At 42.6% G+C, this 13,736-nt stretch overlaps 1 protein-coding gene across 3 annotated transcripts in view; it reads left to right on the top strand.

Annotated features, from left to right (window-relative positions):
- The window catches only part of LOC116930207 (diacylglycerol kinase zeta), a 42,541-nt gene that overhangs the window by 5,863 nt on the left and 22,942 nt on the right, over positions 1-13,736 (top strand). Inside the window, exon 1 of one of the 3 annotated variants that reach the window (XM_045174298.1) lies at positions 11,556-11,750. The exons of the other annotated variants lie outside the window; for them this stretch is intronic. The gene's annotated coding sequence lies outside the window, so the exon portion shown is untranslated. Of the gene's footprint in view, positions 1-11,555; positions 11,751-13,736 lie in introns of those variants that run through there. 3 annotated transcript variants of the gene reach the window in all.

The following is a 13,736-nucleotide window of genomic DNA, read 5'->3' as shown; positions in this document are numbered from 1 at the left end:
GTTTGAAAGAGGAAATGACGCCTGTCGTAGTCCTTAGATTTAGTAGTTTGGTCATGAACTTGAACTGCATCGCCAACCGCCATGTGTATACGAAATGTAATGGCGATGTTAAATGCTGGCCGAGAACGTTTTGGACCCAACGGGCAGAAGAGAAGGCTGGAAAAGAAAGACCGGCGTCTTTTGACGTGGAAATCAATATCTTCAGTCAATTATTTCTGGCTGGCATAGCAAGGAGTTTAGCGAGTGGGTTGTAGGGGGGGTGGAGTCGGGATCGTAGCTGACGCCATTGAAAATGTGATGAAAGGGGTGGGCATCAGAGAGAGAGAGAGAGGAGACGAAGGGTTGACAGGACTCGGGATCGAACTCTTCGCAGACGCGTTCTATGTTTGTTAAGGTGATGGGAAAAGGCGGGAGTGGGGGGAGATGTATCTCTTTTCTGATTCGCCGGCTACTCACCTTTAAAAGAAGAAGACGAAATTGTTGGTCAAATATGTTGAAAAGAGGAAAGAAGGCTTCATATTGCTGTTGAGGCGTGTCAACGAGGAAATGGATCGATTTCCTCTTTGCGTCTTGGTCTAAAGAGCATCTACTTGCTGATTGGTTTCGGCCCTTCTTTTGATGTGTCTTATCATCTTTTTTTGTTTTGTTTGTTTGTCTCGTTCGGACTGCACGAGATGAATAACGCTGTTCACACGTTGTTGCAGCTTGCCAATTATTTTCCGCTAAATGGCCCGTTTTTCTTTGTCCATGTCCTTCTTCTCATATGCTGGGTTTCCATCGACTGATGTCAAAAACTCGGCCGGTCTTTGATTCGGTGCTGCTTATCGATCGTTCTGTACACAATGCTATGCCGATCGATTCACGCAGTGCACACAATGTGTCTTCTGATGACGTTTGGCATATAACAAGCTCATAAAGTAAGCTCGTTTTATGACACGACTCGATTGGATTTTTTTGTTTCTTCTTGTCGCCGCAATCTACCCGCATCTGCGTTCAACTCTTTTCTCTGCGCTGTTCAACACGTATATAAATGATGGGCTTACCTGGAATCGACAGATTGTGCCGGCGTGGTCCAAGTTCGTCGAGTTCGACATGTTTTTGCATCTTCAATTGTTCGAACGCACACCGACTGGATGTGATCTTTCAAGCACCGGGGCAACGTTATTGAACTCGCTTTACGACCTCACTCCCTGTCGCTTAATTACATTTACAGGTTTTCTGGTGGGGGGGCATTAAACTACTGCGCACGCACCTTTGGAAGAAAAGGTGGCAAAATGTTTTTACATCCATCCAAGAGCTTCCTCCGTTTTTGCGCATCCGGAAAAAAAAGATTTGCGATCGTCTTTTTTTAAATTTTCATTGTGGGCGTCGGCGTCGCTGTGACACTGATTGGGCAATCAGAGTCACGCACGAACGAATGATCACATCATCATCGATCTTGGACTCGACGGCCACGTTCAGCATCGTTGTGCCCTTTTCGCCCCCCCACCGTTTCTTTTCTCGTTTTTGTCTTGGCATAGGCCAGCGATCAAGACGTCGTTCACACTGCATTGAATCGACGGAACACTGTCGGCTAGAATAGTCCAGGCCCCCCGATGGATCAATGTCTCGGCAATGATTTCTGACTTGGGGCACAGAGGCAATGGTCATGCTAGCGGATCATTCGATTAGGCCAATTCAACGTGCAACTTGATGAGAAGAATCTCTTCTTTTTCTATAGAGATTACATGGTCGGCCAATTTGCCTCCAAGGCCGTTCAATTCCAATTAAAGATTCGTTTCTTTTTTCGTACTGTTGGTTCGAGCGAGAGAGTTAGCCTCATTATTTCGGGACTTGTCCAGTGAGTTATACCATCGACTTGTCTCTCTCTTAAAAAAAAACAAAAAAAATTGTGGCGACCACGTCTGCGCCTGTAACGAAGGAAGTCTTTAATGATGTTCGCATTTCTTTCGCGTGGCTTGAATTCCGATTTTTTCTTTTCTTCTTCTAAGAATCCATGCAGCTAGTGTTTAAATGTAAGGTTACAGTTCATTATAATGGCATAGTTAGTCGGTGGTGGTGGTGGTGGGGGGAAAAAAAATATGGTCGTGAACGAAAGTAAGTCGAGCTCGTTGAAATCGATCTGACGGTGGAAAAGGGTGGGCTTGTTTCGTTCCATTTCCCATTGGATCAGCCATTAGAATCAAAATCGTTCTATTTGCTTAAATGCTTGGATGCGTTTTTTTTTTTCTTTCTTTTTCTACGTAGGGCACCGCCGTCTCTACGTTTCTTCCATAAATATACGAAATGCTTGGATTTCCTTTATTGTTCTGCTCTCTCTCTTTTTTTTCTTCTTCTTTTCCCAGTTCCTTTCAACTATAATGGCCGTCAGGGGCTGGATAGACGGAGAAACGATGCGAGAGAGTCTTCTCACTTTTTTTATTATTATTATTATTATTATTATTATTATTCTGTTCTGCTTCTGGGACCGAAAGAATCGATCGTCCTCTCTCCTATATAGGCACAGACTTTGACTCTCGGGAATTTCAAGTCCTATTATTATTTTTATTGTCGCTTGCTTGCCGAGAGAAGAAATCTTCACATACCCTCTTTTTTTTAAAAAATACTTGTTTAAATTATTATTTATTTTTTAAAATTTTGTTTTGCCCGGCATTTTGATGCTGGTAGACCTTCAGCACGTTAGGGGGGGAATGTAGGATCGGGACGAACAAGTGTGGCACCATTGCGATCGTAACCTTTGTGGGAAACAATGGCATAGTCTAGTTGTGCCGGCGCTGTGGGGACGGTTGATTTGTTGGACCCGTCAGCGAATTATTGTTGCCCGGTTGCACGCCTCGTAATAATCCGAATCTCTAATTTGGTGTTGCTCGCAAGAGTGCTCCTCTGCCGCTGATTGCTCGCTTGAAGTCTTTCATCGACCTTCCTCTAATCATCCTTCATCAGCTACATCTTCCGCCTTCATCTTCTTCTATTATAATTTGTTGTTTGTTTTTTTTTTGCTCTTTCGTCGCTGGTATTATCGGTTGGCAATGAAGTGCCAAATTATCGTTACCCACGGATAACAATGTATCGCAAATTGGTGGCGTAACGTGGTTGTCCCGAACTGCGGGAATCAGCAAAAGATCTGACGTGCAAGCGTTGTTGCTATTATCGATTTGTTTCATCTTGACCGTGAATATCACGGCCGCAGGTGTAGCAGACGCCACGCGTCTTCGCTCTCTTCGCCATCTATCGGCTGTTTTTCCAAACAGCTTAGCGACTTGGACGTGAAGTGTTTTACGCGACTACTAGATGGCGTTTGGTTCGGTTTGCGTCGATTCGCGTCCATTACGTTAGGAAGACAATGTTGTATCCATAAAAAATGGTACAGATGAAATATTATGCTAAGGTGAATTGAAATCAATGAGAAAGAAAGGAGTTGTTGAATTTTTGGGGGGCACCATAGCGTTAAACGCATTTGCCACTACCTGAAGTTTTCTTTTTTTTTTTGGTCTTTTCTTACAATTTCAATGCTTTCAAGAAAGCTTAACGGTGTTACGAATTCCATAATAGGGAATGTGTCTACGGTACACTTCGCTTTTGTAGAATTCCGTGGTAGTGGACGACGAAAAAAAAAAATGCCTTGTAAATTGGTCAAGGAAACAAAGCTTATCTCGTTGATTACCATTGAGGTTAGGACTTTTTTTTTTTAATTATTCATTTGGTAAGGAGCAGTCTGTTTTATTTGGCTCGTGTCACAATGGTGCCATCCCATAAAGAGCATGAAGGGCAGCTCCATCAACTTGTAAGCAGGACTATGTTGGCTGCACGCAATCACTCAGCTGAGGTCATGGTAATTGGGTGGCAAAAGCTCGTTCTAGCGTTCGCGCCTCAATGGGAGGTTTTTCTTTTTTCTTTTTCTTTTTTTTTTATAATTATTTTTTTTTATTGGAGATTGTTCTGCAAGAATTGTCGACTTATCGATTGATTTTTTTTTTTTTACACGAAAAGATTCGCATGGTTGAGATATTTTGTTGCCATATGTAGCCCGGTTGTTTATGGATGCTGTCTGCGAGTAGCAAATCGATTTATAAAAAAAAAAAAAAAAAAAAAAGACGTTACCACCAAAGGTATTTCACGGGTCATAACGCGTCTTCCACCAACCTTTCGTCCCTTGAGGTGGTAAAGCTCGCCTCCTAATAGCTCAGTCTCATAATTTTTTTTTAAAGTCCACTACCACCGCCAAAAAGGGCAGAAGAGTTTTCTTCTTTTTCATTGTTCTCCTCCTCCCTTTTTTTTTTCCTATTCATTTGTTATTATTATTATTTTTTTCTTTTGTGTCCCATTGTGCCCATTATCTTGGCGAACGCAAAAAGCCCGCTCATTAAAAGCGTTGAAGCAGTTTATTTATTTAAAAAACAAAATTCGGGGACGTGTTGCTGGTGCCGTACACTCGAGCGCTGCACTCGAAATGACTGGGTGAAGTCACCGCTCTTAACGCGTTTGCCCACCGAAATGTGTCGACCATTCAAATTCTCTTATTCTACAGCAATTATTCTCATTATTTTGTGTTAGCTGTTGCCAGTCTGTGTTTATTTATTGTCTTGATCTAGTGACCCGTCTCGACGTGTCTCTTGAATTATTCACGCATTTTTTTTAGAACGTCGGCGTGACCCACCGACGACGTAACATGTGAACAACAACGTCCCCCTTTTGTTCTTTCGCAGTTGATTCGATGTCGGTTGGTCTCGTTGCGAATCCACACGCTCACATTGAAGAGATTGGTGAAATTCTGCGAGGGTTTCGCTCTGATTCCTACGTGTGCGGTAATGATTCCACCGCCGACTTGTTTTTTGTTTAGCAGCAAAATAGCCGAAAACGCAACTTCACGGTTGCAACTTTGGTTTCAGCACCGAGGAATTGAATTTTTTTCTCTTTTGGGGCGGAGGGATTTTAAAAGGTTGAACATGTTCGTCGGAAGCGTTGCATCATTGTTCTTCCTTCATAGATACATGACGTCGAGTCTTTGATGCACTGGCAATCTGCTTTCGCTCCTGACATCCTTCACAACAGAGTAAACGCTTTAATGTTAATCCTTCACCGCTATATATACCGGCCTGAAGTTATCTATAGTCTGCAGGCCATATATCCTCCTTTCTCGTGCCATGCAGAAAACACGAAACTTTTCCCAACGTGAGAGAAGCATTTCAATGTTTTTTCGTTTTCGCGTTTGCACAAATTGCATCTTCACCGTGGGCTAGCTCGAGTGTAGATATGCCAAAGTTTTCTTCTTATTTTTATCGTATTAATTGCGTCGTTCTTTTTTATTTGCATTGTTTCGTAAAATTTCGCCAGTTTTCCACGTATAATTGAATGGCATTGTGCGCCATGCTCTTATGGCTTTCCAAGTTGGGGCGCCCCTTTTAATCAGGACCTCGGCCATTTATGCCATCCGTCAACTGGCTCTGGCGAATTCACTGGAAGTTGATGTGCTAGACTTTAACAAGCAAATAAGAAAACACGCGCGGCCACTGTGTGTTTAACACGATTTGAATCAAGCTCGTCCTCTCTCTCTCTCTGTGCGCACGTATCTATGCAATTTTGCGTATGGGCTTTCGCCACTGTATGCAGCATCAACTTTGATGTTTTGGGTGAGACGCATCACACACAACCCCGAGCCGAAACGCCAACTTTTTTTTGTGCAAAACACGCGGCTTGCTTATCAGATTTAAGTAAGACCCTTTAGCTCGTGTGCTTCGGCTTTTATTTGGTTTTTTTGTTTTTTTTATTGCCTCGCTTTACCCCACCTAACGTCTCGTAATTGCTGGTTTGTGACGTCAATCGACCAACAACAAAAAAAACCGAGAGCTATTACTTTCGTTTGCGACCTGCAGGTGAGCCAATCAGCCCCGTTTTCTCGAAGCCAACGGTGCTGGTTCTTATGACTGTCGTGCAATACGATTCTAATATTCTCGGATTATTATTATTTATTTATTTATTTTTTTTGCCTCACTTAATTCGAAATCAAGGAAGAAAAGAAAAAGAAAAAAAAAACGCGTGACATTTGCTGCTGTTGCACTGTACTCGTCAATTGGCCTTTTTGTGCGTGTGTGTGATGTAAATGAAATGCAAATTTTAAAAAAAAAAAAAGTTTTCCGACAAGTTAAGAGACGGGACTGTGTGTGTAACGCGTGAGAGTTAAGAAAGCGAAAAATAATGACTGTACTCGCGCAACGGGCGTTACAATTTCCGAAGCTTTTAACATTTAGGTGAGGAGGGGGGGCCCGAAAATTTCAGCTCGGATTGTATTGATCCAACTTTGCTCTTGCGTGTGTGTGTGGTATGGTTCTATATTACCTTTCGTCATTGTATATGCATATATACTTGATGCCAAGGCCACCGTGTTTCTTTTTTTCTTAATTTTTTTATTGCAAATCAAACGGCATTGCGATGCGTCAACAGCCCGCCAGTGATTTCTGTTTTGTTTTTTTTTCTTTTCTTTTATTCGCTTGCCAATTTTCTCCAGTTTTCACGAAGATTTAAGCTGTCACTTAAAAGTCTATCGTGAATGTCATTTTAAGGGAGGGAGGAAAACTTGCGATATCAGCACGGCATTTTCTGCACCGAATGTCTATGAGGTTCATGAATGAGTAAGCGGCCAACAGCAAAACTGCCTTTCCTTCTCTTTTGTGTATATACAAGGAGAATGAGAGAGAGAGAGGTTGGACCTGCGTCATCCAGCAGCAATTTCTAGCGCGTTTGATTTCCGTCCCGTGCTTTGATGCTCGGGGGGACCGGGAGTAGCGACCCGATGAGCGTGTCCTGCTGCGCTCAGGCCACTGAAAAATGTATCGACCTTTCCCCCCCGTTCGTTTACCCGCGTCTTTGCTTCTTTCCGTGTCTCTTACGCCATTGGCATATACCAACTAATTCACTGCAGGCATTAGTTTTCAATTATTATTATTTTTGATTTTTTTTTTATTATTTGTTAGCTGTTCCCTCTTCTTTTGTGTGTGACGTCGTTTGCCCGTCTCTTTTTATCACGCCATTTTGTGTGTGTGTGTGTGTGTTCCTCCTCGTTAATTTTGTGTTTCTTGTTGGAAATGAACATTCTATTGTTGAGAGATAATGCTAATGGGATGGGATGGCAATTTCCAGCCTCGTGTAATTATCCATCTAGCAAGAGATTGCAACGGTTTTAGCACCGCCAAATTGCTAGCCGCCACACACTGTGTCTTTTATTTATTTTTTTTCTTTTTAATTTTATCGATTTTATGTTGTTGTTGTTGTTGTTGTTGCCTTTTTTTCGAATTTAAATTCTTGTTTCTCTTGATGACAATTTGAAATACTTTGTTGCCTCGAACTATAGTGTGTTCATCTATTATCGATCCGTCTGCCTCTGGCGTTGCAGACGACGTCTTTTGCGAGAGATGCCGCGTATTTTTCAATTTCATTTGCGTGCGTGTAATAGCTGAAAGATCGTCAGCCAAACGCACACGGATCGCGATTGATTGGTCTTGTTAATTTGAGTAAACCCGCCCTGCTTTTGTTTTTTTCATTTGAAACTGATTGGATTATAGATGCGAATCGCACTGCACGCCGATCTAATCGGGTCGATATCAATTGAGAAATAGCCACGCTCGTTAGGCGCTACATCGGCGGCGTACGTGCGCACTTAAACTAGTGTGTTTTCGTTTTATAAATGCCTAGCTATTCGATCTCTACTTGTATATTCATTTGGTAGCACTAGCAGTGAGAAGCTAGAGCAGCCCCCTATGCCATCGGATTTTGCAGCTGTAGGGTTGCCAAATGAGGAAGCGGAAAACTAATGCGAGGGCGGAGCCATAGGAAATACACTCCGCTTGTAGGTTTCCGCGTATCAGCTTCTATCAATTCAATTATAAACGTAGAAAATGAAAGAAAACAAAAAGGCTGCAAATTTCAGTTTCGAAAGGCTTCCCCTTAACTGACTACCTTTCTCTGTCTGGTTATACTTGAAGAAACAAAAAACAAAAAAAAAAAAATGGCCGAGCAAATGATGGCCAGGGGAAGGGAGGGCTACTACGTTATTGTTGTTCTATCCTTTTGTAATAAGCCATCACGTCGAGAGAGGCATAAACATCAAGAAATCAGGCCATTTGATTGATGAAATGCGTCATGCACAGCTCGTAACAATTGCCCCCCCACTTTTATTTTTAAATAAATCATTGGTCATAACAGCTTTCGTATTCCCGTGGTTTTCCCCATGATCAATGTTTGGACGGCGGATGTACGACATCGTCATCTTATACGACAATCTCAACGATGTGAACGCCTACTATACGATCGTTGACTTCAAAGCCGCTGACAAGGGCCTTTATGTATTCATGAATTTTTCTCAAATGAGTGGGGGGACAAGACGTCACGTTCGAAAATCAGTTGTCAAACGTCCCGTATCGTCATCGACTAGCAACGATCTCATGTGCTGATGGTGAGCTTTGAATATCGTGAATCGATTCCTTCTTTTTTTTTTTTGTTCTTTACAGCCGGCCAAGGAGGGAAGGGGGGGTTTGACTAATGAGGAATTTGAAATCCTATTAGGGAACATAACGGACAGCTAGTTGGAGGGGGGTACTGTTTGATGGCTTCGGCATTGTAGCCGGCGGGGTGGACAGCGTGTTGCGTGGGCCAGCGGAGTGCCAGTCCGTTTCCAACTGTCGATCAGAGAATCTTTTTTTGTCAGCAAGTTCATCATGCCGTAAGTCGTTCAAAATCAATCGGGTCCCATTCCATTCGAAACGTTGCCTAGATCTGTAGAATTTTTTGCGTTTTTTTTTTGTTTGTTTCTTTTAGGTATTTGATTGGAACGAACGGAATGCCTTGCTCATTCCGTTTGGATCACGACACACACACACATCTCACATCTTTTGATTCATTTTTTAAATTTTAATTTTACTATTTTCAATCCCAAAAAATGCTTTGCTTTTCAAGTTTATTTGTATATTTGCCTCTCGTCATCTCGAGCGCGAAGGGGGGAATTATATCGCGCAGGCCGTGAAATTCGATGCGTATCTATAGATTGAAATTACATCATGTGCTTCTAGCGTTGTGAAGGGCGACCAATTGTTTGCGCCATAACTCATTAGCGTGGACCAGATCAAGGTATCGTGTCGGAGGCGGCGTATCATTAAGGAGACGCCCCAATTGAATGGCAAGGCCGGACGATCCATATACACGTGTATTAGCCCTTTTAAAAGGATTATAGATCGTGCAAAGTTGGCCAAAGTTGCCACTGCTGCCTCCGACGCCCGAGATGAATCACGACAGCCGACCGATCAATAGCTCACCCCCCGTCCCTCCCAAAAGATCTTAGTGTAGTATACTTTGCATTTAGATTTTTGTTTATCCGTCTCGAGCGTGTCCTCACCTTAATAGAGATCTTGATAGCACTGCCTTGCCTTATAAAGGCATACGCATCACACATGGACCGAACAAAAGGCATCGTGGGCTGAAAGTAAAGTCCGAGAGAAAGAGAGAGAGAGACGGCGGCTGAATGATGTGCGTTCTAATCAAATAAGCTGTTTGGGCAAATGTCACGCCAAACTTGTACACTAATCCAGTTCTCGACGGTCGCGTTGTACCCCAACGGCCACCCCGCCAGCTGCGGCGAATTGGCCAAGTTTCTGGACGGGCCGATCGATGGTGAACACGTAAAAATAAATCAAAATTGAATTATCTATTGCGATGGCAGGGGGGGGGGGTTATTGTTCTTTGCGTAAAACTATTCGTTTGATTTGATTTTAGTCAGACAGAATCAAAGCTCAGGCCGTTTACATTTGTGTTTTGTTTGCCTTTATTTGTAAGGAGTTGTATCGTGTTGCGCTCACACAAAATTTCTATTTTCAACAGGTATTGAATTGACCCCCCCCATCCCTCTCAGCGTGACAGGTCAATTTATGTTTACTAAAGGATAGGCACTGAAAAACAAATGTGTGGGATACGCATCCGGCTGGAACTGGCCTTTATGTGTGTGTGTGTGTGTGTGTTGTTTGGTAGCTCTTGTTTTGCTAATCGTAAGCCTCCCCACCTACCCACTTTGATAAGTCACATATTTAGTATGTTTTTTTGGGGGGAGGGGGGTTTCTTGTGTTCCGGGCTGCAGAATGCAACAGCAGTTTGGAGCAGCAAACTATGGGAAAGCGTAGGAAGAGACAGGGGAAGAAGAAAAAAAAAAATCAATGAATGAAGGCACGGATTGAGAGTTTTGGCTCGTTTGTTTGGCTTGCCTTCGTGAAAGAAAACGGCCACAGTGTGCAACACGCAAAGGTGTTGCTATACATCGAGCGTCCAAGAAAACAGGGCACACACGAATCGTCACGGATCGCCTGCCTAACATCCACAAGCTCACAAGAAAGCGTTTGAAAAACATTTAGAAAAATCAAGAAACTTGATGAGGCACGTTGGTTTTGACTTTGTTCCGCAGCGGCAACAAAGTGTAAAGGGTGCAACATTCTCCGCTAGGGGATAATCAATTTCGTTCTATTGGATTCCCTTTTTTCTTTTTTTCAAAAAATGAAATGAAAAAAAAAAAAAAAGATCCGAGTTAAGAGTGAGATTAAACAGCTTGTTACCTTGCAGTCCAGTTTGAGAACGTGTTAAAGACTTCAATGACGTGTGTTTTTCCCAATCTGAGACTTTGATTGATTTGTTTTTAAAATTTCTATGAACGAAGAAATCTGGCAACGTTCTGTTTTAAACTACATTTTCTTTTATATTTTGGTTTTACCGATGGCACAACCTGCAGTCATCAACTGGTTGATTAGTTGGGATATAGAGGGTTGAGGAATCGCCTGGCGACTACTTCACACATCGAAAAACAAAAACACAAATCAAAGTGATGATGATTGGGCTTCAGGTTCTAAAAACGAAGGTCGACATCAACTGGTTTTCGTGCCATCCATAGTCGGCCGTCCACTTTTTCAGCTTTGCATCTCATTTTGGTCTACTGAATGTGAATAGTTGTTTACGCGCCAGTACGTGCACCCAATTGAACCGAAACTTGCCATTTGACTCGTGTAAACCATAGAAAAACATTTTTGTGTGTGTGTTTTTCTTTGCTCACGATTTCTTGGCTAACGCTAAAGTACCTTGACCGACTGATGAAAAGCCAGTAGCTACTGAATTTTTTGTTTCTTTGCCCAGCCAAGATGAACTTGCGACGGTTGGATCTCTGCTTTTCACAGTTCTCGTCTTGTTAAAATCCCACCCCTCCTAAAAAAAAAAATGTAGACAGACACATGGTCAAAAGAATGAAGCTATGCCCACTCTCCCTGTCATCTTTCATTTTCGTGGAATAAACGAAAGAGAGAGATGCTAGAGGCAGCAAGAGAGAGTCAGAGGAGTTGGCAGTTTGTCGTAGTCGACCGTTAGTGGCGGGAGGAGCAGCGCCGTATAAAATCGCTCCGGCCGCAGTACTGCGCAGACGGCACGTAGACTGCATGCAGATTGGTCGTCGCGTCCGATTCCTCCGCGGAAATCAAATTGGAAAAGCCTTCGTTTTGCCTCGTTCAGTGCGTATATCCCTAACAGTTTGTGCATCTCATTTTTCGTGACTCTGATTGATGTAACAGCAGCCAAAAGTGCGACAACAAATTCCACCTTACCGATCAGCTGACGTTCATTTCTTCTTCTTCTTCTTTTGTTTTTATTTAATTATTATTTTTTTTTTCGTGTTGTTATTTGATTTTTCGAGGGGGCAGAGAGTCTGCAATTTGATGAGCCACATCGTAATGGTAAGAGTTTTGAAATTCATAATTATTTGCGCTCTTCATTCACCTCGCCTGAACGATATTTACCTGCCAATGTTGGCCAGCTGATCGAACCGTGCAGAGACCCATCTCAACCATTCAAACGAAGCCCTCCTTCAATCTCTCTCTCTCTCAAAAGTTCAGTTTCAGTTGAGTCAAGAGGCTGACACACTCCACTTGTTTTGTATGTGCCATAATAATGATTGGTCGATAGTTCAATCAACAATTCTTCGTCACGGGTGCGTGATGATGGCATCAGTTGATAACACAACAACCGGTCGATACATACCGACGTTCTTCTCGTTTGCCAACACGAAAACATTTGAGATTTTATTTTTATTTTTTTGTGTTTCCTTTTTGTTGGTTTGACCTTCCGGGTGTTGCCACGGGTTTCGTTCATCCCGACTCGTGTCACCAAAGCAGCGAGATGTGATGCAGTTTTTACCTACATATATATATCCATCTGCAGTCTGCAGAGATATATATACTGTGTATGTGTGTGTGTAGCAGATGCACCCCGCCTACGTGAAAATCAGATGCTCGTCGACGACATGGCCTTTTCTCTTTCTCCAATCTCTTTCTAGTTTTCTCGTGTGCAGAAGCAAAGAAACGTATCGATCGTTTTGCTTGACAACTCATTGCAGAGGGAAAAAAAATGTTTGAAGCCTATAGATTTATTGCTTTCAGCGTATTGATGCAAAAACGAAATGTTTGAATGATCCAGACGGTATATCCAAAAAACAAAAATATCGAACATCATTTTTTTTTAAATTTCTGGGTGAAATGGCCAACGTCTGGATTGAAGGAAGTGTGTGTGTACTGTAGAATTTGAATGGCGATACGTAAAAAACAAGACAAAAAAAAAAAAGGGGGGGAGGGGCGAATTGATTCCATTTTCGGTTCAATCGTTCGATGCGTCAAATGTTTGGGTGTTTCTTTTTGAATATTTATTTGTCACCTGTCTTTAACTTTGGCGCCAGTTTCAGTCTGTCTCTCTCACTTTGTTTTTGTTTTTTGTTTTTTCAAATCTGGAATACATCAATGTCATTGATGTATCGTGGAACCGGAATTGCAATCGCAAACGTTGCAAATGGCGGCGAAAACATTCTTGTATGTTGCAATGATGGATAGCGTCTTTGGGCTGGACGCATGCCTGGACACAACCCTCCAAAAACAAAACAAAACAATCCGAAAAGAGAGGCAAGAATGTTACGATATAGACATCAGTAGTTGTCATTGGTTATCTCGACTTTAGAACGTTCGTTTTTTGTTCGAGCGGGACGTTCGTGAGCGTCAATAAGTTAATGGGTCGTGTATACAGCGATCACTGCTTATTGTAACGGGTCGGAATGGATGCGCCACTTGTTTTCGTAATCAGCACAATCAATTTTGTCCAGCCCACCTTGCCATCTGAAATACAGCGTTGCATTTATGGCCGAAATTGTTTTGCGCGATGCAGCCGTCAAACGTTCAACCTAATTCCGTTACGATCATCGAGATTGGTTCATTGTGTGCGTATAATGCGAAGGCCAATAGCAGATGACCATACAACCCAAAGCTCTTACGGTGCGAATAAGCTTATACACGGATGTTCCGTAATGCGCGTTTTAGGATGTCAGTTAGGAAGTAGGTAAATAATGGTTTTCCTTTCCCCGCCCAATGCTTTCAAATTAACAATTGAAACTCTCCTTTAAAAGAAAAAGAAGGTCATCGATGTTGAATTTTTCGAACGCATTTGCAACTGGCATTTTAAATAGGTGATGTGCTTGCAGCACTTAGCACTTATTGCCTGAAAACGGGGCGCATCTTGCTCTGTCTCTCTATCTCGGCGTGTACGTCACATTGGCTCTGTATAATGCAAGCGAATGCGTCATCCGTGTTAGCGTGCGTGCCGCTGCGCTCGTGATTCGATCGCCCACCCTCTGCACATTTGTTGTCCGACTGTATTGAAATGTAATATGCATCTCAAAA

Source organism: Daphnia magna, linkage group LG1 (genome assembly GCF_020631705.1).
Source record: "Daphnia magna isolate NIES linkage group LG1, ASM2063170v1.1, whole genome shotgun sequence".
NCBI lineage: Eukaryota > Metazoa > Arthropoda > Branchiopoda > Diplostraca > Daphniidae > Daphnia > Daphnia magna.
Note: the sequence above shows the minus strand (reverse complement) of the source record. Positions and strands in the feature narration are given on the sequence as shown.